We start from the raw sequence: 25,536 nt of genomic DNA, 5'->3' as shown, positions 1-25,536 counted from the left end.
TGATACACCCTCTTTTTTCCCTTAATTCCTTTAGAAGTTCATTGCCCAGCCAGGCTGGCTGTCTGCCCCGGCAGCTCATCTTCCAGCACACTGGTACAGATTATTTTGGTCAGACACTGGTGTTTGACATTATCAAGTTGGGATGCTGTATTTGCTGTCTGATCTTGGTAGGAACGATGGACATCTGTGGCTGAAATCTTTATCAGAGTGTCAGCAGGGCAGGAGAACTGCAGCCTTGGACTCAGAATAGGGCAGAAGACTTTTGGTAAGATACAGGAAGAAACTGTCAAGATCTAAGGGAAAAAAAAACCCAAACCCAACATGAAGAATTAAGTATATCGTGATGCAGATATTAACTGCTGGGCTACAAAAATACCTGGAGAACTAAGGGCAAATATTTTCAAGTTTTTAATAGATGGAGTAGAGATTAAGACAGTTTTTATTTCTCCTCTGAGTAACAGAAAGTGCTATTTGATCAGTACGCTATTTTCTTCGTTGTGATTTCATTTAAACCACTATATAAGAAAATAGCTCTCTTTAACTCTAGTTATTGATTAATACCTAGTACCGGATATTGCTTAGAGCTAATTTGGTATATTGATTTTTCTAAGATAAGGTATAAGATAGCTATATAGTAGTTGGGACTTTCATTTTTTCTATTTCCCATAAAGATTCATATGTGAGACAATTCTTTATGTGGCTGCCACTTCAGAAGAGAAGCCTGTTGTGCATAGTGACTGGTGGATCAGCAACCATTAGTGCCACTAGCAATGAACTGCCAGCATACTGGTGAACAAGAGACTTTATTTTGTAAGAAAAAGTTTGCCAAACTTTCTTTTCAGATCAGCAGTTATTTAAGATGTTGTGAAATCATTTTAACATTCAAGAGCTTTTATATTTGTCCTGTTTGGGTCAAACAATGCAGCAGGTGTAATTTCCTTTTTTCAGGTAATTTTTCCATGGAAAGGATGTTGAATTGCAGTTGCCTTAACCTGCTTGGAGACTGATGTTTCTACTGTTAGCTACAAAATGACATAGAATGGCTTACCCAGAAGTGTGGCAAGTCAAAAAAGCAGGGACCTGAAACATCCTAGCAGTCCCCAGCTCCCCTGCATGTCCTCCCTTGTGGCCAGCAAGAAGTGGAGTAAGCCATAGAGACAGTGTTGAGAGGTGGCACCACATGAGACAAAGGAAGCATAAATGTCCTTCAGCGGCCAGGGGTGGCACTGAAGGTTCTCAGGCATCTGGTGACTCTCCTCAGAGAGAGTCTTTCAGCTACATTAATTCACGTAAAACAATGTCCAATGTCTTTGCAGTTCACAAGCACCCAATTGGACTGCTTTCTTAATTTATGCAAAACACAGCAATTAAAGGACTGTTAGTGTCACTGTTACGGAGACTCTGCACCAGTCTTAGGTTCTTGTAACTCATTGTAACCACAGTCCTAATTTACACAGCAGCATGCACAGTGCTGTCTGGTACGTTCTATGGCATTTTAGTTTTCTTATTGTGTACTCTTTTATGTGGGAATGTACCGTGACAAAATATACAGCAACCACTACAACAAACATCTTGACCACACAATCATTTATGTCGGTGTGGATGTGGTCTACAGGCTCTGAATCACATTTATTGAGCAAGAAGCTCTAGTGGTTCTGGACATGGTGGCCCCACAGAGCAGAATAACTTTCTGCTGGAGGTTGTCACAGCAGTGGCAGTGTGTGCCAGGGATCAGCCAGCTTGCCTTAGTTTGTAAAAGTGTTTCAGCATCCTTTCATAAGCAGTTTAGGCTGTTAGAAGTCCCGTGCATTGGAATGGCTGACATGGGAACAGGCTACATTTTAACGCCTTTACTATGGGAGTAGTAGCCCTCAACAAAGGCAAGGAAATAAACAGCTGTGATTGATAATGTTTTAAAGCACCACAGTGAGTTACCAGCAGTCATCAAGCTGCACCAGGGGAGGTTTAGGTTAGATGTTAGGAAGAAGTTCTTCACAGAAAGAGTGATTGGTCATTGGAATGGGCTGCCCAGGGAGGTGGTGGTATCACCTTCACTGGAAGTATTTAAGAGGAGACTGGATGAGGCACTTGGTGCCATGATTTAGTTGATTGGATGGTGTTGGGTGATAGGCTGGACTTCATGATCTCAAAGGTCTTTTCCAATATGGTTAATTCTATTCTATTCTAGGCTAGTCTATTCTTTATTAGAATAAACCTTTATTAGAATAAACCAAACCAGGCTGGAAGAGACCTTCAAGATCATCGTGTCCAACCCATCAACCAATCCAACCCACCAAACAGCTAACCCATGGCACCAAGCACCCCATCAAGTCTCCTTCTGAACGCCTTCAATGACGGCGACTCCACCACCTCCCCGGGCAACCCATTCCATAGTGCAATCACTCTTTCTGTATAGAACTTCTTCCTAACATCCAACCTGAACCTCCCCTGGCGCAGCCTGAGACTGTGTCCTCTTGTTCTGGTACTGGCTGCCTGGGAGAAGAGACCATCATCAGCCTGTCTACAACCTCCCTTCAGGTAGTTGTAGAGAGTGATAAGGTCACCCCTGAGTCTCCTCTTCTCCAGGCTGAGCAGCCCCAGCTCCCTCAGCCTCTCCTCATAGGGCTTGTGTTCCAAACCCCTCACCAACTTTGTTGCTCTTCTCTGGACTCGTTCCAGCAAGTCAACATCCTTCCTAAACTGAGGGGCCCAGAACTGGACACAGTACTCGAGATGTGGCCTAACTATTCTAGTCTAGTCTAGACTATTCTAGTCTAGTCTAGTCTAACCACAGTAGATGGTACCACAGAAAGAAAAAGCTGTCCTTTGGGAAGCAGCATTAAACCAGCCTGATTTTCTACAGATTTCTTGTACAGTTTCCATTAAACACTCCTCCACTAGCACTTCATATGCACTAGTACTTTACATGCTCAAATACTATACTTGTTTCTCATTCCTCAGTATCTCCTCACAGTGGTCCTTCTGATCCCATAACTCTGATGGCAAATTCTTTCAGGCAAAAAGTGGGGAAAAAAATAATGAACTTGAAAAACATTGTGTGGCCTGATTCTTTGGATGGGGCCTTGAGCAACCTGGTCTAGTGGAAGGTGTCCCTGCCCATGGCAGGCAGATTAGAACTAGATGATCTTTAAGGTGCCTTCCAACTCAAACCATTCCATGATTCTCTGACTCATCTGATCTAATAGCCTGATATGATTATCAGCTAAAAAACCCCAAACATCTGTCAAAGTGGCTTTTCCAACACAAATGGTATTTTTGACTAAATGAAGTTAAAATTCTCAGCTAGCCATTGAGTTCATTGCTGGAAGGATGCATCCTGTAGTTAGCTTAAAGTCTATAGTGGATAGAAGACCAGGGGCTTCTAGTTTATTGTTAAAAATAGTGTAGAAAAAATGCATTGGTGTTAGTCTTTGACAGAAATAAATATGAGGGGTTTTGTTTGTTTTTGTGGGGGATTTATTTGTTTGGCTTGGTTTGGTTTGGTTTTGGTTTTCCCAGAAGAAAAACAAATATTTCTTAGTATCTCTATCCAGTTCGTCTCTATGAAATACATAAATTTAGGCTGAAAAAACCCCAGGAATACAGATAGGGAAGGATGGGGTTTCATGAAGTATCCTACACCTGTCTAAACATGCTCTCACAGAAATGTAGTGCTGCATCTTTTGTAATACCATAGTAACTCCACATCTGCAAAAAAAAGTAGACTTGAAGCAATTGGTGTGCCCTCCCCCCCCACCCCCCAAAAAAAAAAGGTCTGTTTTATACCACACTTAAAAGTATGCAGCTGTTTCTGCTTTTCTGTACTTGACTCTCTGGAGACTAATGCTGCAAGATGAGACAGTCTGCATTTTGATTGGGTGAGACTGGCACAGAAACTGGATCCCAGTACACATACAAGTGCAGGCCACTTAGTAAAAAAGGCACTTTAAAACTAGCTTTTTCTCTCTGAATATTTGTATTAAGGTTGAGAATAACTTCAATCCATTACTATTTATGCAGATGTAGCTGTTGAATCTTCAAAAATATTTGGAAATGGAACATAATAATGAAAAGGAGGGAGAGAGAGACATAGCAGTGAGAATGATGGAACAGAGACATACATTAAGGCTGGTTTGAGGCAGATTAAATAACAAGCACAAAGCCATAATGATGGAAAAGACAGAAAGACAGAACTTCCCAGATGAAAGCAGACAAAAATATGGAAAAGAAAATTTGTAGAGAGAAGTCAAGAGAGACATGAAAAAGGAATATGAAACCAAATATTTCTGTTATAAATTCCAGATTTAATATATGTTGTGTGCAGCAACTGATGCAATTCAACACCAGTAATTTTTACTTCTATTACTTTACCTTACAGTCATGGATAGAATGGTAATGTCTGAAGAGATGGGAATACACAGAACAAAAATATGTTTATTCTAGAGCATTCACAATCTGAAGATTATAAAAACAGTCAGTATAAGAAGAACACAGAAAAAAGAAGAACACAAGGAAATATTTAGACAGCAGTAACTGAAGATTTTCAACAGGTCTATCTTATGTCAGGTGCTTCTAAATATGACAGCACATGAGGATTTGAGTGGGAATTTGAAGGACAACAAGGAAGGACAGTTATTGGAAGGTCTTCTCAAGCATGAAGAGAAATGAGGGGAAAAAAATGCCCTGAGTGTAAAAGGGCAGAAGAATTAAGATGAAATTTGGGGTTTGCAGCACCAATCTCAGTGGGCATAAGCCATACAAAACTGTGTTCACCAAATTGCACTCACAATTACATTCACTGCAAAACCAAAGAAACAAACAATACAATAACAGAAAAATGGAATGATGAGGATTTAGACAAGACTTCCAACTAAGTGGTTGAATGGGACCTGCATTGAAGGCTTTTATGTAGAAAGAAGTATTTAGATGCCGCCTTGGGGACAAAGAAAGATCCCAAGTTGAGGATGATGTTGTGTTTATGGTCTTGAATAAGAGATGAAAAGGTGGAACTATCAGAAATTATTTATGAGGAATATAGCACATCTTAGCACAAGACTGATTAATTCAAGAAGTCTCCAATTAGTTGACAATTACATTTGTGTTTGGACCCCCGAGATAGTAACACAAGGTAAGAGCAGAATTTATATCTTCTGAGGACTATGCAGGAACTTATGGGAGCAGATGTTGAAATTCAGATGTTTTGTTCATGGAAACAACTGCAGAAAAAAGACATTTATGCTCAGGGATTCTGTTCTGCTCTTTCATTGTTGTAAGAGTGATGTGACTAAAGCCCTATCAAAGCAGCCACGGATTTTTCCTAGCAAGTGAGGCTCAGAATCTTATATATTAAATGATTTTATGAATTGAAATGTGCTCTAAAAGGCATTAAACATCTTTCTGTGGTGTGCAGCGAAGTCTCCTGAAATATTAACAGCAAACTGATCTTCTCATGATTACTAGGGTGTGTCAGAAGCTGCAAGCAGAGAAACTTTTTAGCCTATTTTGGCAAAATGTTCTATGGGTATTGCTGCAACTAGCAGGATTTAAAATTTATGTTTAGAAAAATGTGCTATGGATAGGAGGATACACTGGGAAAGTATCACAGTACCACAGATCACTTAGGTTGGAAAGGACCTCGAGGATCATCAAGTCCAACCTATCAACACAGACCCCATGACTAGACCATGGCACCAAGTGCCATGTCCAATCTCCCCTTGAACGCCTCCAGGGTCGATGACTCAACCACCTCCCTGGGCAGCCCGTTCCAATGCCGAATGACTTGCTCGGTGAAGAACTTCCTCCTCACCTCGAGCCTAAACCTCCCCTGGCGCAGCTTGAGACTGTGTCCCCTTGTTCTGGTGCTGGTTGCCTGGGAGAAGAGACCAACCCCTTCCTGGCTACAACTACCCTTCAGGTAGTTGTAGAGGGCAATGAGGTCACCCCTGAGCCTCCTCTTCTCCAGGCTAAACAATCCCAGCTCCCTCAGCCTCTCCTCATAGGGCTTGTGTTCAAGGTCTCTCCCCAGCCTTGTTGCCCTTCTCTGGACACGCTCAAGTGTTTCAATGTCCTTCTTAAACTGAGGGGCCCAGAACTGGACACAGTACTCAAGGTGCGGCCTAACCAGAGCAGAGTCAGGGGCACTATGACCTCCCTGCTCCTGCTGGCCACACTATTCCTAATGCAGGCCAGGATGCTATTGGCCCTCCTGGCCACCTGGGCACACTGCTGGCTCATATTCAGGTGGCTGTCGATCAGCACACCCAGGTGCCTCTCTGTTTGGGAGCTCTCCAGCCACTCCGACCCCAGCCTATAGCTCTGCATGGGATTGCTGTAGCCAAAGTGCAGCACTCGGCACTTGGACTTGTTGAAAGCCATCCCATTGGACTCTGCCCATCTGTCCAGTAAAGAGGAAAACGTAATATCTGATGAGGGCAGAAGAGTGAAAACTGACTCTTTATAAACATGTGCTTGTTTTTAGAAGCTTAGCATTACTTTACTTTTTCTTGACTGGCATTCTAAATATCAAAGTACATTTCAAATGGTAAAGGTCTATGTTAATTCACTGAACAAAGCAGGAAATTAGTAATAAAAGTTTTTAAAATAAAGTTTGGTGAACAATTTTGCTGAAAAAGTTCACATATGCTTGACCAGTTTATGTGCAGAAAAATGAAGAGATTTTGTTGTGAAGATTTGTAGCTGGCCTTTTTAATTCTTCAGACAGATATTCCTTTGTGCTGTGTGTGTGGGAACTGAATAGAATGATAAGACTAAGTGACTACTATTTTAGTTAAGCATAATGTTCTTTTAAGGTGGGTAATTATGAACATAATTTTCTAGATGCTACTACAGAATTTATTTTGAACTCTGACAATAATTTCCTTTACCCATTTTTCACCGCTTGTCTTCTAAAAACATTTATTCATAATTGATATTTTTATGCCTCATGCAACTATTGTATGTCAGCATGCAGTTGTAAAACAGAAGAATATGGTTATGGATTGATCATCCTGATCAATTCTGCTGTTCAGTTCAATATATGAGTATTGGAGATGCACAAATTGTACATGTTTTTTAAAAACACACAGCTGAGTCTTAGATCATAGAATCATAGAATGAAAGAGGTAGGAAGGGACCTTCGGAGATCACTGACTCCAACTCCCCCTGTCAAAACAGGATCACTTAGGGCAGGGCACACAGAATTTCATCCAGATGGGTCTTGAAAGTCTCTAGGGAAGGAGACTCCAGAGCTTCTCTGGGCAGCCTGTTCCAGTGTTCCATCACCCTTACAGTGAAGAAGTTTTTTCTCATAGAGAGGTGGAATTTCCTGTGTTCTAGTTTGTATCCACTGCCCTTTGTGTTTGTTTTCAATACACTTTCAAGTAAGTACTCAAATTTCTGTGTGTGGAATGATACAAGATTGGTATATCATATGCCCAAGTATTCACAAGTGGAGAGGTAGGAATTTTTGGAGTAATACTGTCAAATTAGTGGGAAACCAGACTATTCAGGACCAGTCATTTGACTGATTAAGAAATAATTTTAAAGACATTGTCAAGTTAGAGTGGCATCTTAATGCTCACAGACCTTTTATTTGCCTTTGTTCTGGTTATGTACTTGTGTGCCCATGCACATGCCCACACAGAGAAATGCTGTCCTACACTCATTCTTCTGACTTTTTGCAGGTGCACATCTATGGACTGAGAAAAGTCTAGAGCAAAGCAATTCAAGAGTTACAGTTATTGCAGCTCCCCAGAGCAAAAGACTCTTAAGTAAACCACATAGGTGTCTGTTCTTGTGTACAGATGTTGATCAATAGTAATCTTTCCTTTCAGTCTCAAGATTCTGAAGTCAGTTCTTCCAGACTCATAGTTTGTATAGGAACAACAAAATCCATGACCCCAAATCTCATCTCCCGCTTTGTTGCAGACTGTTGACAAATCAGGTAATGTTTGTTTCACTTTTCCTTCTCTTACAAAGCCTTATCATAGTATTGCATGGAGAATAAAATAAAGTAACTGCATTATTTGTCATTATTAATTATTACCTGATATACTGCTTACACTTTACATGATTATGTCTAGATTAATTAAATTTGATAAAATGAGTGATTAAAACAGCAAGTTAAGTGAATGAGCTGACAGGGAGTAGTGACTGTTAATGAAAGAAGATGCTCTGGAACTGTTTTTATTACCTTATGAAATGTTATTATTCTTTTATTCTTATTTTTCTTTCTGCTGCTGGCAGTATCTTACTTAAATATTCTTAAAGATCATTGCTTGTTTCTAAATTGAATAAGGAAACAGCAGTGGTAGACATTTCTTTTTTTGTGAAATATTGCTGTGTAAAATGGCAACATGAAGTCATACCTAAATAAAATATGGCTTGACCAAAAAAACCAAACCCAAACACCAAACCAAACAAAAAAAACCCCAACAACAAAAAATCCAGCAAATAAAGTCTTACCATGCAGAGGTCAGCAGCATTTAGGAACTGAGATATTTGTAAAGCTTCATTAGTTTTACCTTTATTTCCCCAGTATTCACAAATACATGAACTGTCCTCTTTGGATATTGTGATGATGCTTTTGAAACTTCAGGTTCAGACTCCTTCTATAGACTTTGTAGGGAATTGTTCCATTTCTTCTTTGGCTCAGAATTCCCTTCTGCTCTGTTTAAAGAGAACAGTTTATGTAGCCTCTGTCCATTCCAATTCCTAAGTCCACTATTCATAGTTTCATAGTTTCATTCAGGGTTGGAAGGGACCACAAGGATCATCTAGTTCCAACCCCCCTGCCATGAGCAGGGACACCCCACACTAGATCAGGCTGGACAGAGCCTCATCCAGCCTGCTCTTAAACACCCCCAGGGACGGGGCCTCGACCACCTCCCTGGACAACACATTCCAGGGTTTCACCACTCTCATGGTGAAGAACCTCCTCCTCTCATCTAGCCTGAATCTCCCCACCTCCAGCTTCATTCCATTCCCCCTAGTCCTATCACTACCTGAGATCTTGAGAAGTCCCTCCCCAGCCTTCCTGTAGGCCCCCTTCAGATACTGGAAGGCCACAATTAGGTCACCTCGGAGCCTTCTCTTCTGCAGACTGAACAGCCCCAACTCCTTCAGTCTGCCCTCATAGGAGAGGTGCTCCAGCCCTCTGATCATCCTTGTGGCCCTTCTCTGGACACGTTCCAGCACCTCCACATCCCTCTTGTAATAGGGGCTCCAGAACTGGACACAGTACTCCAGGTGGGGTCTCACCAGGGCTGAGTAGAGGGGGAGGATCACCTCCCTCGACCTGCTAGCCACACTTCTCCTGATGCAGCCCAGGATCTGATTGGCTTTGCGGGCTGCAAGTGCACATTGAGAGCTCATGTTGAGCTTTTTGTCCACCAGCACCCCCAAGTCTCTCTCCTCAGGGCTACTTTCCAGCCAGTCACTGCCCAGCCTGTATTTGTGCCTGGGATTGCCTGGACCCAGATGCAGGACCCTGTACTTGCTCTTATTGAACTTCATGAGGTTGGCTTGTGCCCACCTCTCCAGCCTGTCAAGGTCCCTCTGGATGGCCTCCCTTCCCTCCAGCGTGTCTGCTGCACCACACAGCTTGGTGTCATATTCCACACTTGGCACCTGCTATCCTGATATAATTGCCACAGAGAAGAATAAACTAAGTCTTTTTCATTACAGCATTATTGTTTGCAGCAAATCTCATGCCATTTTCTTTCCTGGTATTGCAGCCCAAATATATACTTCTGTTTCTTAAAGGGCTTCCTCTTGCTAATTTTAAACACCACTTTTGGATATTTTAAGTGCATCTGCAAAGTTTGAAGACTGATGCTCATTCTTCTGTTGTATATGTGTATATGATCTTAGCTATGCAAAGTTATTACAGAATTTGTAAGCAGAAACAGTGAGGTCTGACTCCACGTGGCTTCTTCTGAAAACACAGAATAGAAAATAGCAGGGGAAAGGTATGAAAATGTAGTTTTAAGCACTGCAAATACCAGCCCAGACTGCAGACTAGTTCACACCTTAATGGGAAATAACGTTCTGAGTGTAAGCACTGTCTCTAGGATTTATGGAGAGTACTGAATGGCTCATCTATTGTTTCACACAGATACTAATGTACAAGTCATTGTAAAAAATCCTAATTTATTAAGCTCTTTTCCATAAGGACATGTTCATGCATGTAATCAAATTTTGTGAATGGGATGGTCAGTCATTGTCACAAAGGTGACAGGAGTCTTTGTTAGAAATGTCTCACGCAGTGCCAAATTCAACTATTCAGTGAATTCTTATAATTCAGCTGGGCCATGGTTCAATAAGACTACTGCAGCATATGCATGAAATATTGAATTTTGTGTTTAAAATGCCCCATCTTAACTAAATACAAAACACTGTCCTGTGTGACTATTTCTGTATCTTCAGAAACAGTTGCTACTGACCATTTAAAACAATCTTTCGAGAGTTTGGTCAGTTCTACAGCAGAAATTGCTTAGGGGTGTCCCTGGAACTGCCAGTTTCTCCACCCAGGGAGTTAATCAGCACATCTTAAGCATAGTTTCATAGTTTCATAGTTTCATTCAGGGTTGGAAGGGACCACAAGGATCATCTAGTTCCAACCCCCCTGCCATGGGCAGGGACACCCCACACTAGATCAGGCTGGACAGAGCCTCATCCAGCCTGCTCTTAAACACCCCCAGGGACGGGGCCTCGACCACCTCCCTGGACAACCCATTCCAGGGTTTCACCACTCTCATGGTGAAGAACCTCCTCCTCACATCCAGCCTGAATCTCCCCACCTCCAGCTTCATTCCATTCCCCCTAGTCCTATCACTACCTGATATCCTGAGAAGTCCTTCCCCTGCCTTCCTGTAGGCCCCCTTCAGATACTGGAAGGCGACAATTAGGTCACCTCGGAGCCTTCTCTTCTGCAGACTGAACAGCCCCAACTCCTTCAGTCTGTCCTCATAGGAGAGGTGCTCCAGCCCTCTGATCATCCTCGTGGCCCTTCTCTGGACACGTTCCAGCACCTCCACATCCCTCTTGTAATAGGGGCTCCAGAACTGGACACAGTACTCCAGGTGGGGTCTCACCAGGGCTGAGTAGAGGGGGAGGATCACCTCCCTCGACCTGCTAGCCACACTTCTCCTGATGCAGCCCAGGATCTGATTGGCTTTGCGGGCTGCAAGTGCACACTGAGAGCTCATGTTGAGCTTTTTGTCCACCAGCACCCCCAAGTCTCTCTCCTCAGGGCTATCCTCCAGCCAGTCACTGCCCAGCCTGTATTTGTGCCTGGGATTGCCTCGACCCAGATGCAGGACCCTGCACTTGCTCTTATTGAACTTCATGAGGTTGGCCTGTGCCCACCTCTCCAGCCTGTCAAGGTCCCTCTGGATGGCCTCCCTTCCCTCCAGCGTGTCTGCTGCACCACACAGCTTGGTGTCATCAGCAAACTTGCTGAGGGTGCACTCAATGCCACTGTCCATGTCCCCCACAAAGATGTTGAATAAGATAGGTCCCAGGACTGATCCCTGAGGGACTCCACTTGTCACTGGCCTCCACTGGGACATGGAGCCATTGACAGCCACTCTTTGGGTGCGGCCATCAAGCCAGTTCCTTATCCATCTAGTGGTCCACCAAAAGCACAAAAATAGTGTCTGGTAATTGGACTAAGCACAGCAGGAGCTGCCTGGGGGAGTTGGCTGTCCAAAATTCCCACCTGGAGAGTTCCTGTAAGGGTTAGTCAAATGCTTTGTTGTGAAGTTCATTTGATCTCTTCCTTTTAAGTCAGTATTTATATCAAATAATCCTGTAGAACTATTTGTCTCCCCTGTGCAGGGACTAGCTGTGGAGCTCCTGGGCCCCCCAGGCAAATAATGCCGAAGTGCACTGAATGTGTGCACAGGCACAAGACTTAGACACATCTACATTATAACAGGAACTTAAATTTTCTCTATATATCACAATTTTAACATAAATTCCATGGATTTGTAACAAATAACAGAATTTCAAAGTAAAGGCAGAGACCCTCATTGCAATTATTGCATTTTAACTCTTTCTAAAAACTCAAATTGTGACAGGTAAGCTTGCCAGTGATCAGTATCAGGGGCTGCACTGATAACTAAAAATGTATAGTTATTTTAATATTGATTTTAATTGGTTTGGAGGATTTAGGTTGGATATTAGGAAAATTTTCTTTCCTGAAAGAGTGGTCAGGCATTGGAACAGGCTGCCAAGGGAGGTGGTGGATTCATAGAATCATAGAATCAATAAGGTTGGAAAAGACCTCAAAGATCATCAAGTCCAACCTCTCACCCAAGACCTTATACCTACTAAACCATGGCACCAAGTGCCACGTCCAATCCCTCTTGAACACCTCCAGGGATGGCAACTCCACCACCTCCCTGGGCAGCCCATTCCAATGGCTAACAACTCTCTTAGTGAAGAACTTTCTCTGCACCTCCAGCCTAAACTTCCCCTGGTGCAGCTTGAGACTGTGTCCTCTCATTCTGGTGCTGGTTGCCTGGGAGAAGAGACCAACTCCTTCCTGGCTACAACCACCCTTCAGGTAGTTGTAGACAGCAATGAGGTCACCCCTGAGCCTCCTCTTCTACAGGCTAAACAAACCCAGCTCCCTCAGCCTCTCCTCACAGGGCTTGTGCTCGAGGCCTCTCACCAGCCTCATTGCCATTCACTGTCTTCAAGACAAGCGTGGACATGGCATTTCAAGACAGTATCACAGTATCACAGTATAACTAAGGTTGGAAGAGACTTCAAGGATCATCGAGTCCAACCTATCAACACAGACCCCATGACTAGACCATGGCACCAAGTGCCACGTCCAATCTCCTCTTGAACACCTCCAGGGACGGTGATTTCACCACCTCCCTGGGCAGCCCATTCCAATGACGAACAACTCGCTCGGTGAAGAACTTCCTCCTCACCTAGAGTCTAAACCTCCCCTGGGAGGTCTTGGGTTGGATTGTGGTCCTGGGTTGGATGTTGGTCTAGATGATCTTAATGGTCTCTTCCAACCAAAACAATTCTATGATTCTTGGAATATTGTATATTAACATCTGTAATACTAATGACTGCTTAATTGTTATTGTAGTTCAAGGTATTTCCTAACCATGTTCTCCATTCAGTGGAGATGGCATTAAGGCTCACACATAAGAGAATGGACAACTACTGTTCCTGTGTCTGACTGTCCAGTCAAAGGTGATACCCAAACATACCCAACTGTAGCCGCATACCTCTAATGCCCACATAAATTTCCTTTCATCATGAAGATGCAACCAGAATTGGCACATTCATTTTTTTTTATAGCCCTAATTCAGATCAAGTGGGAGCTTAAAGAGGTTTACTGGCACAACTACTTTCACTCTCAAGCTCCAAAGAAAATCCCTAGTACCATAAGATGAAGAAGAATTAAAATGTCTATTTGTTTGTGATCATGAGAGATTCCAACTGTATTTGTGTAAAAATAGATTTTATGAAAAGAACTGGAAATAGCTTCTGTGTTCAAATTTAATTAATATTCTGTGAACTGTTGCAACTATAAATGCATGTTTGATGCCTGAAAGTTTTAGGGATTACAGATGTTCATTTCTTTTATATTTAATTGCTCCAGTAGGCTCATTTAAATAGTTTCTGCTGCAGTAATCACTGGGTCTCAAATTAAAAAAAATGGTATAGTGATTCAGTTATCCTCTGAAGAATTAATTTATTAAACTTGGTCATGAGATCCAGTCCTTAAAGTGTGAAATAGTGACATTTTAATCCTGCAAATATCAAAATGTTTAACTTTGAAATAGGTGCTGATGGCTTCGCAGTATACATTCTAGTGCATTATACTGATGGCTTTAAACACAAAGATTTAAGTGAAGTTACCTAGTAGGAAGTACCATAAAGCTCATGATAGGTTTGGAGTTCAGCATTTATATCTGATAAGCAGAAATATGTTATTTGACACTGATACTCTGCCATATTAAAGAAAGAGAAAATATTTTGTCTTGGGGGTTGATTTAAAATACTTCCAGATGTCTTTCAGAGGGCCCATAGGTTTATTGTGTCACACACATTCCCAAGGGAGATAAATTGGCATTGGCATTGGCAAGGTAGTCAAAGGTCAAGAAACTGTAATTTAATTTTTGTCTGTCATGAGTTTACCTCCACAGAGATGAGATGTTGCTATTGTTGAAGCAAATCACAAAATCTGTGTAAAGGATCAAAGAAACATAGAATGCACTGTGTTGGAAGGGACCTCTAGGTGTAGGTCATCCAGTTCAACCCTCCTGCAGTAAGCAGGGGCATCCCTGACTAAATCAGGTTGCTCTGCGCTACAGCTAGCCTGACCTTGAATGTCTCCAGAGATAGGGCCTCCACCTTCCTGGACAACCTGTTCCACTACCCTCAAAGCAAAGAACTTCTTCCTAATGTCCAATTTAAATCTACCCTTCTCTAATTTAAAACCCTTCCTCTTGTCCTAGCCCTAGATGCCTTTGTAAATAGTTACTGTCCATCTTTCTTGTAGGTCTCCTTCAGGCCACAGCGCTCCCAGCCTGTCCATCAGATCCATGTCCTTCTTCTGGTAAGAGTCCTAAAGCTGAACACTTCAATGAAGAGGAGGTGTGATGTCATGATTTCTGCCTGTGTAAGTGTTGAGTGATTGAATATGTGGCTTCATTTGAAGGCTTGTAAGGCAACAACAAAGCATGAGAGCAGCTTCTATGTAAGATAAATTATGTGTGCCTGTATAATACAATCACAAGCCAAATGTGTCATATCTGTGGGTATGTGAATAGCTAACACACTACAGATATGTCACAGAATGCTGCCATAAGAGGCCAAAATGGTCAGTGAGCCACCAGGTATCACCCCTATTCTGAACAGTTCATCTATAGAGCAAAGTCATGCACCTTTTAAACAACTGATAGCAATGTTGTGTCTCAGTGGTGATAACAGAAGTGGAACAATTGAACATGGTATCTGATCTTCAGAGAGACTTTCTTTGTCCAGACATTTAATTTCAGGTAAGTTTTATAAGTAAACACTGTGCCCTTGGGTATTAAAGCTGCTGCGTGTAGAATCTATCCTGCAGTGGGTGTGCTGGAAGCTTTTACCTGCATATGGAGATAAAAACATACGGGGTCTGATTCTGATTTCAGATATATATCAATGCCTAGAGTTGACTCACTCACTTCACTGGGATTATTTACAATTTAAGTCAGTGTAAACACAACAGAATCACTCTGGTTGCAACCAAAGGTTACTCTCTGCTGGCTCACAGGTGATTTTTTTTTTTTATTGGAAGGCACAGCATAATCAATCAATAATCAAAGATGATCAGAAATATTTTGAAGCATCCTGATTTTGTCTTCCCCATGGAGAACTGGCTTGGCAAGCGAAGAAGGTTATGAAGATCAAGCCACTGGTAGCAAAGGAAGGAGGTCTAGCACAGGAAGGAGATCTAAAAGCACTTCTAAGCAAATACAGGTAAACTTAGGCAAGTGTACATAGAAATATTTCTCCATCTTATCCACTTTGCAGTTTAACTCCACAAAGTTTCTGTGATATGTAGAATGGTATTTGAGAAGATGTCAAAGAAAACAAAAGGAAACCATCTAACAGAAAAATGAACACAAAAGGTAACAAAAAGGAAAAAAGAAGAAAGATTTTTTAAAAAGGAATAAAATAAGGAGAGATTAAGGAAGGAGAGAGAGATTTTGTCTTTTTTTGCTATAATCAACACATCTCACTCAGGTCTGGGAGTGCTGTCTAGAGAGCAGCTCAGTAAAGGTGATAAGCATCTTGTGTTTCAGGCAAATATTTCTTGCATGTACACCCAATGCAAAATTATTTTGCTTCTCAAAGTGGGCACTGCACACAAGAAGTATATTTATAGTCACACACATCACAAATTAATTAATATATATTTCCATAGTAACTATTAGCAGAATGCTGGCAAAGAAAATACGTGCAGTCTTTGTTCAACAATTACATTGCTGCATACCCAGCACTGTTTGGTTGTGTGCAGCAGTTTAAAAATACATCCTAGGAACTCTTTTCCTGACTTTTTTTTTTTTCTGTCATGGTGGTACCTGAAGTTCCTGACTATAAAATGTACAAAACCATGGGGAGAAGGCTGTTATTCAATCCAGCTAATCACCACACCCAATTTATAAGATGCAAAGGTGTCATGGGATGGGTTGGGTTGAGTTGGATCTACTGCTGATATTCAATACCATGCTGCTATCCTGCCAGCCTCAGAATGAAAGTGCTGACTGGAGCAAAGTATAATGGGGGTTGAAGTTTAAATTATAACATGAGAGGCTTCTTGTTCTGGTTGCTGCTTTCAGTGTCCAGGTTTAGTGTGTTGGTCTGTTCTGTTGGGTGAGCTGCAGGTTGGGGAGTGGGGGAGGTCAACAGCTTCTGCTGCTAATTCTGCTTTTTTCTGCATTTTTCTGCAGGTAGACTAAGGTAATTGTGCACCTTATCATCTCATTAAACTCTCTTTATCTCAAACTAGAGGGGTTTTGTGTTACTTTCCCTCCCATCTGTGTGGGGGGAGAGAGAGTAGGGGTGTGAGAGAGCTGTGTTAACCCAGCACAAAAAAAGTGCACATTTGTAAAGGGATGAAGACCTAAGGGTGGAGCCAAAATGACAATTGCCATGGATTTCACATAAGTGAGATAGCCACAAAGTGGCTACCTAAGCCACAGATTATACTCGAGCCCTCAAGCCACATGTCAGTATCATGTCATCACTGTGGTAGGAAAAGTTGTGAGAGAGTGATTTAGAACATTAAAAAGTTGAAAGGATGAGGAATAGTGACAGAATTGATTTAGCTTACATTCATGTGGAAGTTAAGGAATGCTAGTTAGAGTAAGGACCACTAGCACAAAGCAAAATAACAATGTCATTCTACATTGCTAGGAGTAATCTCACAGGCTTTCTTTTCACTGAAAACACAGATCAAATGGACAGGAGGACTCAGGATCGCAAAACTGCTTTCGGTGGGATACCGACAAGATTTTAAGAGGGATCTTTGGAGCTCATTTTCTGCTAACTGCTGAGCTGAAGAGTACATTCAGATCTTGTTGAAGTCAAGGGTGAGAAATAGTGACTTTTTGTGCAAACAGAAGTTCCTCTTTTCACCATCAACTGTCATTTTCCCCTCACTGACCATGAAAAGAAGTGGTTGCTTCAGGTAATTAATGTGTACAGGAAGAAATTCTCACCGATTTCTGACTATTACCAATAACACATTTAAGTGATTTACTGTACCTTGTAATTGGTTTTCTGAAAATATGAATATTTTACTGCCACTGTGGCAACTCTCCACAGCATCTATAATACTGACATTCTGCAGGACATGATTAATGAGTTTTATTTTTCACTCTGTCTAGAAGTAAGAAGGTTAGAATTTTTGAAGTGAGTTTCTTTTTGAGAACACAAAAAAAGATCACAAACCTGCAACTGAACAATGTATGAGGACTTTTCTGAATGGCTGAGATACCAAATAACCCAGATAATGTTTGAAACAAGCCAGAATCAGCCTATCGTGCATAAAGTAATGCCATCATAGAATCATACACTTCTTTATAGCTAATTTGGAGAGGGGCGATTAGGCTGCCTCTGAGTACATGACGTGAGAACAGGAAAGCAGATAAGAATGTCCATGAATGCTGAAGCCTGCTATGCTGTAGTGAGTGCTTAAAATATGTGTGGTAAAATACTCTAGAGATGAAGTGAGCCTTTGGGTGTTCTGTGCAAAAGTAAAAGAGAATTAATGTGGTAAAGTATTTTGGAACTGACATGATGCCAAACACTGAGTTTGTTACTTCATCTGGAAAGTTTGCAACCTTGAGAAGATATTTTGCTATCATCTTCTCCTTGCTTACAAGAAGGAAATAATGTATGATGATAAAACATGCCCTTTCTACTAAATACTCTTTAAGTTGTTTTAAAGACTCTAGGCTCTAGATTCTATTAGGAAGAATTCTTAAATAGGAATTAGAATAGAATAGAATAGAATAGAATAGAATAGAATAGAATAGAATAGAATAGAATAGAATAGAATAGAATAGAATAGCATAGCATAGCATAGCATAGCATAGCATAGCATAGCATAGCATAGCATAGCATAGCATAGAATAGAATAGAATAGAATAGAATAGAATAGAATAGAATAGAATAGAATAGAATGAACCAGGTTGGAAGAGATCTTCAAGATCATCATGTCCAACCCATCATCCAACACAATCTAATCAACTAAACCATGCAACCAAGCACCCTATGAAGTCTCCTCCTAAACACCTCCGATGATGGTGCCACCACCTCCCTGGGCAGCACATTTCAACGGCCAATCACTCTCTCTGTGTAGAACTTCTTCCTAACATCCAGTCTGAACCTCCCCTGGTACAGCTTGAGACTGTGTCCTCTTGTTTTGGTGCTGATTGCCTGGGACAAGAGACCAGCCCCTGCCTGTCTACAGCTTCCCTTCAGGTAGTTGTAGAGAGCAATAAGATCTCCCCTGAGCCTCCATGCTGTTGCCAAGCATCTTATAATACTTGTGAGTATTGTAACTAAAGAAATATAAGACTTGAGCATATTTAACAAGAATGGAACTTCTACCTATTATTGCTACAGTGACTAAATGAGCAGTAAGTGTTTAAGAGAGCACAGATGAATTTCAGTGCTCCTTTGCACGCTACTGTGTTTTTCTCATATATGTTCTTCATCGGACTTTTAAAAAACAATAAAAATTAATCCTCTCATCCCTGCCATATTGAAATAAAGGAGACTGTCCAGATGGTGACTGCTTAGGCTGACATGTATACAAATGTCATTATACAAATTATACACCATTACAAATTATACAAGAATATATATAATGCATTTAATAATTCCATAAATTATTTCAAAGAATGACCAAATCTATTTGGGTAGCCTGAAGATGATATAAAAATGGGAAATCCCACAAGCACAGATGAGAAGCAGATACTCACATTCTGTGTCAAGAGTCTCTGCCCTGAAAGGCAGAGTGATAGGAAAAATTAGCAAAGATGAACAAAAAAGATATGTTTCTGGCTCTTAGTACCTCTGGACAAACAGTTTTCTACTGGAACTATCTACACCCACAGTGTTTCCAAACATACAGGAAGACTGTGTATTTTCTTAAGGCATGCATTTTTGGCTCTTAAATTGAGACCTCAGTTTGGGAAATAATAGATTTAAGAACATGGCTAGACTATTACAGGGAGAAAATGAAGAGAATAGGTGATGCCCATGAAATTCAAAGTTGTCTGAAGTGATTGGCCATTGGAATGGGCTGTTCAGGGAGGTGGTGGAGTCACCATCGCTGGAGGTGTTCAGAAGGAGACTTGACAGGGTGCTTGGTTGCATGGTTTAGTTGGTTGGGTGGTGTTGGATGATAGGTTGGATGTGATGATCTTGAAGGTCTCTTCCAACCTGGTCTATTCTATTCTATTCTATTCTATTCTATTCTATTCTATTCTATTCTATTCTATTCTATTCTATTCTATTCTATTCTATGCTGTGCTATGCTAGGCTATGCTATGCTACGCTATTCTCTTCTCTTCTCTTCTAAAATGAACAGAGGCTACACACAGGGAAATTTCCTAAGTATCACTGTAAACAAGGGGGACTGCTTAACTAAGAAGATATAGCCAAGCCCCTCATCAAAATGTGTGGACCACACATAAACAAACAGTATCTAATATTTACTAGTGGGAGTCTAAATGGAACAAAAGCAAGTTGCAGGAAGTTCAGTATATTGTTTCATTTCTCCTGACTGCATTGTCTATGAAGAGCAGAAGCATAAGTTGCTTCATTTTCCAGTCTTTATTGGCTGATCAATAAAATTAGTAAATATGATTCTGTCCTTTTTCTCCATCTTGGGTCTATTTATCTGGGAGAAGAGCTAGCCAAAACTCTGAACTTATGATTTCTGAAGTTTTTATGTTTCAAAGTTTGCTTTCATTAGTTATTTTCAGTATTTCCCATAGTGTGGAGTTTCAAAAAAATTAACTTGCAAATGTTAACTACTTCAATGAAAATGTCCAAGAAAATAATTGCACTCATAGAGTTAAAACATTATATTAAGGAAGATGATGATTAGTAGAGGTTTAAAACCTCTTGCTTTCCTTTAAAGTTCAAGCTCTTTCTTTGCTAGTGGTTTTCTAACGTAATAATTTTATAGCACAGCTTCCATCAAATCCATTCTGATAACATTTTTGACCAACTACAGCTAGTGATAACAATTTGGAGCAAAATGACACATAACCTCTTGATGAGCAATTGAGCTTCCTTGCATTAGAAATGGATTTTCAGGAGCACAGCTGATGGTTTTATTTTTTAATAAATCAAGAGCAATCACCATCAGAAACCAGGCAAAAAGAAATGTAAATTGCATGTTTTACTCTTTTTTTAATGTCTAATCTTTGTAGTATAAAACTTGCTACTTATCCTAATGGGAATACTAATAAAATAAAGTAAAACCTGAACAAGTTATGGCCAGTGTATTTTTAAGTTACAACTGTTAGCCTGGCAAATCAATGCTGCAAACACCCCTATTATTTAAATAATAATAATAATAATAATAAATTATGTTTAATATTAAATATTATTAAATGTTAATATTAAATATTATTTAAATGACCAGCATCTCTTTGTATTACTGGAATTCATGCAATAGAATTCTATACTTGCTTTTTAACATTTCTAGCTCTACAAATTAAATGACAGACAGGTGGTATGGCATTTTTGGTCTCAGAGTGCAAATTTTGTTCCTATATCTTCACGTTATATAAACCCACAGAACCAGTACATGAAGTATGTTTCTGATACTGACCTTTCTTAAATTATTCTAGGGCTTTTTCAAGCAAAATGGCCCTTCTGTGCAAAGTGTTTTCCCAGTAAAGCGAGGTCACAAAATATGCTGTAAGTCAGTTGAGTCTAAATGAATTTTGACACTTCGAATTAAATTGATTCATAAGCCACAAAATAATTATTAATAATAAGAACCCACATAGGTGTTATTTCAATTCTGCAATTTACTGAGCAACAATTGTTGTGAACTTCTGAAGCTGTCTTATTTTGATAATTAAAAGAAAGGATTTTTTAAACCATGACAAGATATTCGGGGACAGAGATTTTTATTGGGCCTGTGCTATAAGACAAGGAGTAGTGGGTTTGAATTAAGGAGGGTAAATTTAGACTAGATATAAGAAGAAGTTTTTTTTATTATGAGGGTGGTGAAACATTGGAATAGGTTGCCCAGAGAGGTGGTAGATGCCCCATTCCTGGAAACATTAAAGGTCAGGTTGAACAGGGATCTGAGCAACCTAATCCAGTCAAAGACATCCTTGCTTACTGCAGGGAGGTTGCACTGGATGACCTTCAAAGGTCCCTTCCAATTATTCTATGATTTGTTTCTGTTTGTAAGACCATGAGTTATTTTATAGACTTAAACTGTGTTAATTATCATGACAGAATAAAAAAGAACCTTCTTTTTTCACATTTTCTGAAATTGCAGCATTGTCATTGGTATATGGATAGAGCTTAAAATATTAATTTTCTGCCTGCAACGTGTCTGTTATGGCCAGTTCCTGGCATGCTGAGATTCCCAAACCATGGCAGAAAGTCTCTGGAAGCATGCAGTCTGGTGCCAGAACATCCATTCCTGAAATGGCTGTACCAGCTCTGTGTTGCGGGCACTGGCACTTCTCAGTGTGATAGTATCAGCGTAACCTGAGTTCCCAATTTACCAGTGAACTGAATTACATAGCTGCAGTTGATGCTGCATAGCAAATAGGATAAATAATCTCTTTAAACCCCTTTCTGCCTCTATAGTGACATGCAAAAGTCTTATTAGGACATAATATGGTGCTTACTTCACTAAGGTCTTTATTATTGAATTAATTTGTTCTGACACTCCAACTTTGAAGCATTTTAGTCCTGGACAACGTTTTCTTGAAAGGACATTTGTGATAATTTAACTTCTAGTCACTGTGCATAAGATGTTGGAGTAGGGACAGTGTGAACGTGTAAGAAATGACCCAGACATCCTACTTGCCACATATCCCCTCCCATTTTTCTCCTTGAAAATTACTTATTCCACACCTTGAGAACTGCAAAACTAGGACAATTCAAGAGGTATTTGCATAGAATACACAAAATCACACCAGCTTCCACTGTAAGTCAGCGGGTTTGTTTGGGGGACTGAGGATATCATAGAATTCAAAACTAGTAATTACATTTCAGAAAAAACCCAAAAGGTAACTCTTACCGCTAGGTTGGTGTCACAGGCATGAAGAGTGCTGAGGCACAGATCCCAGGGAGGCAAAAAGCAGGTCCCTTAGGATGTTTTTGCATTTCTGTCAATAGCTTATATCAAAGTGCTTTGCATACTCCAGAGAGTTAGGCTTTAGCCAGCCAAGGCAGACCCTAACTTTTACATTGGTGGCAGCTGTACAAAAAATGTCCTTCCTCACATTTTAAGAAATGCTTGGCAATATTGTATTCCTGATTTTGAGGCCAACTCCAAGGACAGAAAGTGTCAGGAAAGGGCCAGTTTCCTCTGTGAGAACACAAATCACCACTCATAAATGAGTGAAGAATACTTTTCTCCAGGGTTAGGTTTGGGCCAGCCACTAAATGACTGATGGATGCTCTCTATTAATCTCTTTCCCTTCCCAAAGGGGAATAAAGAAGAGAGACTTATGGAAAATGAAACCAGCTTTATTGAAAATAACAAGAACAAATGAAAATATATACAAACCTAACATTGAACCCATACCCCCTGATGGCAATTATGTCACTGTCACCACAGATGATATTGGTAGGGACCGGGGAATTCTCAGAGTGGATTTGGTGGCAAAAAGGAACTGGATTCAGGACCTGGATTCTAAAAGTGGATTTAGGAGCCCACAGATCAGGACTGAAGGCAAAACAAAATCAGGATTAAAGGCTCCTCAGAAGTCAGCTTTTGAAGACGAGAGATTGACCCTTATGATCCCTCAGCTTTACATTGAATGTGACTTATTTGAAAAGGAGTACCTCACAGTCCTATCTGCTCCTCCCTGCAGGTGCAGCCTTTTACTTTCTGCATCCTCAATTTGGTACACGAGATTTAGCAGCGACCTTGACCTGCAGACCAGTCCTTGGTACTAACCATAATATTGAGTGTTATCACTACTAGAAACAGAGAATTTTTATGTAAACACACCAGTAATTTCAGAAAGTGCAGCTACTTAGAAGGACTTGACTGAAAAGTAAAAATCACAGAATACAATTAGTTCTGTTACGAATAGAATAGAATAGAATAGAATAGAATAGAATAGAATAGACCAGACCAGGTTGGAAGAGACCTTCAAGATCATCGTGTCCAACCTATCATCCAACACCACCCAACCAACTAAATAAGTACTCCTAATGTGAATATATATGTGAGGTATAAAAATACTTTGAAAAAATGTTTCTTATTATGTAGTACTTAAGTTCTGAAAAGTCATCACTGTACTTTTCTCTTTAGTATGACCTTTACCCAACAAACCAAACAGTCTATGAATCAGACTTATTATCACAAGGGACCCTAACACCCTTTCCTTCCAGGAGTCTAGCTGGCTGCAACCTAGACAGAGGTTGATCCATATCACTGTCTTCAGACCTCATCCTGACCTCACTTGCTGACTAGCTGAGATCCTTCTCTGTCTGCTCTGCCCTTGTGCTCAACCCTGGCTGCTGCAGGGAGCCTGGCCCTTGGCCTGCATAGAGCCTTGTTCCCTTGGCTCTCCACAGCTTTGGTTTGACCTTCAAAACCTGCAGGAAGCTGTGGTCAATGTGTAGGTACAGATTCTGACAAATATTAGGTCTCATAAAAAAGCTGATTGAAAACATACTCATTCAAGTGGTTTCAGATTATCTGCTGCTTAATGCAAGAAATTAAATTTTTCTCAAGTCATGGTCAGAATCAATAGACTGAAACAGGAATTTTCTTATCCCTCATAAAATAGTTGCAATTTAAAGTTCTCATGTAGATTAAATTGCAAGTCATTCATGTAGGAAAATTTTAAAGACAAATAGAAGTGTAAAAGCCTTTCATTCAGGTTTACTTGTCTACTTCAATCCTTTTTTCAGTTTTGTGAGCTTGTGGAACACAGTCATAAAAATACCAGGCTATGGCTTCTACTGAAGACCTGCAACAAGTGACTGCATCTATTATTTTTAAAACTTGATGCTATCCTAGCTTTGATTGAATTAATCTGTCTGCAGGTGCTTGCAAACATATCTAAAGAGATACAAAACACCACCAGCAAGATGTGGCATAAACAGTTCACAATTTTTATTCTGTTTCTCTACTAAGACAAGAATTCTCCTAGGTGCAGAATTCTCATGGAAATCAGTCTATGGATCCAATAAAAATAACCTCTCTCTGCTGAATACAACACTGTTGAGTTATTTGGCTAAAAATGTGTCAGGTCTGATTCTGTAGTGGGTTCTATTCTATTTTAAGGCTCCTCTAAGTAGAATCTTTTGAAGACTTACCAGGACAGTGAGCAGAACTGAATTTTCCAGTCAAAATGATGAAAGCCAAAGCTAGAGCAGGTCTGGCTTCCTCCTCTTACTGGAAGGGAAATGCAAGACATGATGGGGCAAGTACTGACGAAAGACACTGGGATATGGGATACACTGGGATACTGATGAAAGACACTGGAATGTGTTGTCCAGGGAGGTGGTCGAGGCCCCGTCCCTGGGGGTGTTTAAGAGCAGGCTGGATGAGGCTCTGGCCAGCCTGATCTAGTGTGGGGTGTCCCTGCCCGTGGCAGGGGGGTTGGAACTAGATGATCCTTGTGGTCTCTTCCAACCCTGAATGAAACTATGAAACTATGAAACTATATCAGAGCTGCTGATCAGCTTGCTTCAGAGGAAGGCAGCTCAGGGTCCATTGTCAATGTGCCCGCACACTGAGTGCTCCTTCAGTAGAAGCAACTAAGGGCTTACCAGAGCTCTTCTGGTGCTTTTGCCCTAAGTACTTATGAAAAATAACATCAGTCCTTAATATTTAACATTGTGATTAAGGAAACTAATTTTTACCACCTGTTTTTAGATACGTGATAGTTCAAATTATTATGCCAAGTACTAGTAAGCCTGTAAAGGACAATGCTTCCAGGAGCTGCACTGTTCTCTGGGGAAATAAAGAACCAGCTGAAATTATGACAGATTTCTTTTCTCCTCAGAAATACCTACTTCAGTCTCAGTACTCCCAGGAAGGCTGGGGAAGGACTTCTCAGGATCTCAGGTAGTGATAGGACTACGGGGAATGGAATGAAGCTGGGGGTGGGGAGATTCAGGCTGGATGTGAGGAGGAGGTTCTTCACCATGAGAGTGGTGAAACCCTGGAATGGGTTGTCCAGGGAGATGGTGGAGGCCCCATCCCTGGAGATGTTTAAGAGCAGGCTGGATGAGGCTCTGGCCAGGCTGATCTAGTGTGGGGTGTCCCTGCCCATGGCA

The 25,536-nt window shown here is 40.8% G+C and overlaps 1 long non-coding RNA gene across 1 annotated transcript in view; it reads right to left on the bottom strand.

The window, feature by feature from the left end:
* LOC137454529 (uncharacterized) overlaps nucleotides 1-25,536 on the bottom strand; it is a 167,269-nt gene that overhangs the window by 26,194 nt on the left and 115,539 nt on the right. The window contains exon 4 of the long non-coding RNA XR_010990630.1: nucleotides 8,523-8,667. This is a non-coding gene — a long non-coding RNA (uncharacterized lncRNA). The remainder of the gene's footprint in view (nucleotides 1-8,522; nucleotides 8,668-25,536) is intronic.

Source organism: Melanerpes formicivorus, unplaced genomic scaffold (genome assembly GCF_026170545.1).
Source record: "Melanerpes formicivorus ecotype bairdi unplaced genomic scaffold, bMelFor1.0.p_v2 SCAF_3, whole genome shotgun sequence".
Lineage (NCBI taxonomy): Eukaryota > Metazoa > Chordata > Aves > Piciformes > Picidae > Melanerpes > Melanerpes formicivorus.
The sequence above is the reverse complement of the archived record's forward strand: the minus strand, read 5'-3'. Positions and strand labels throughout refer to the sequence as shown.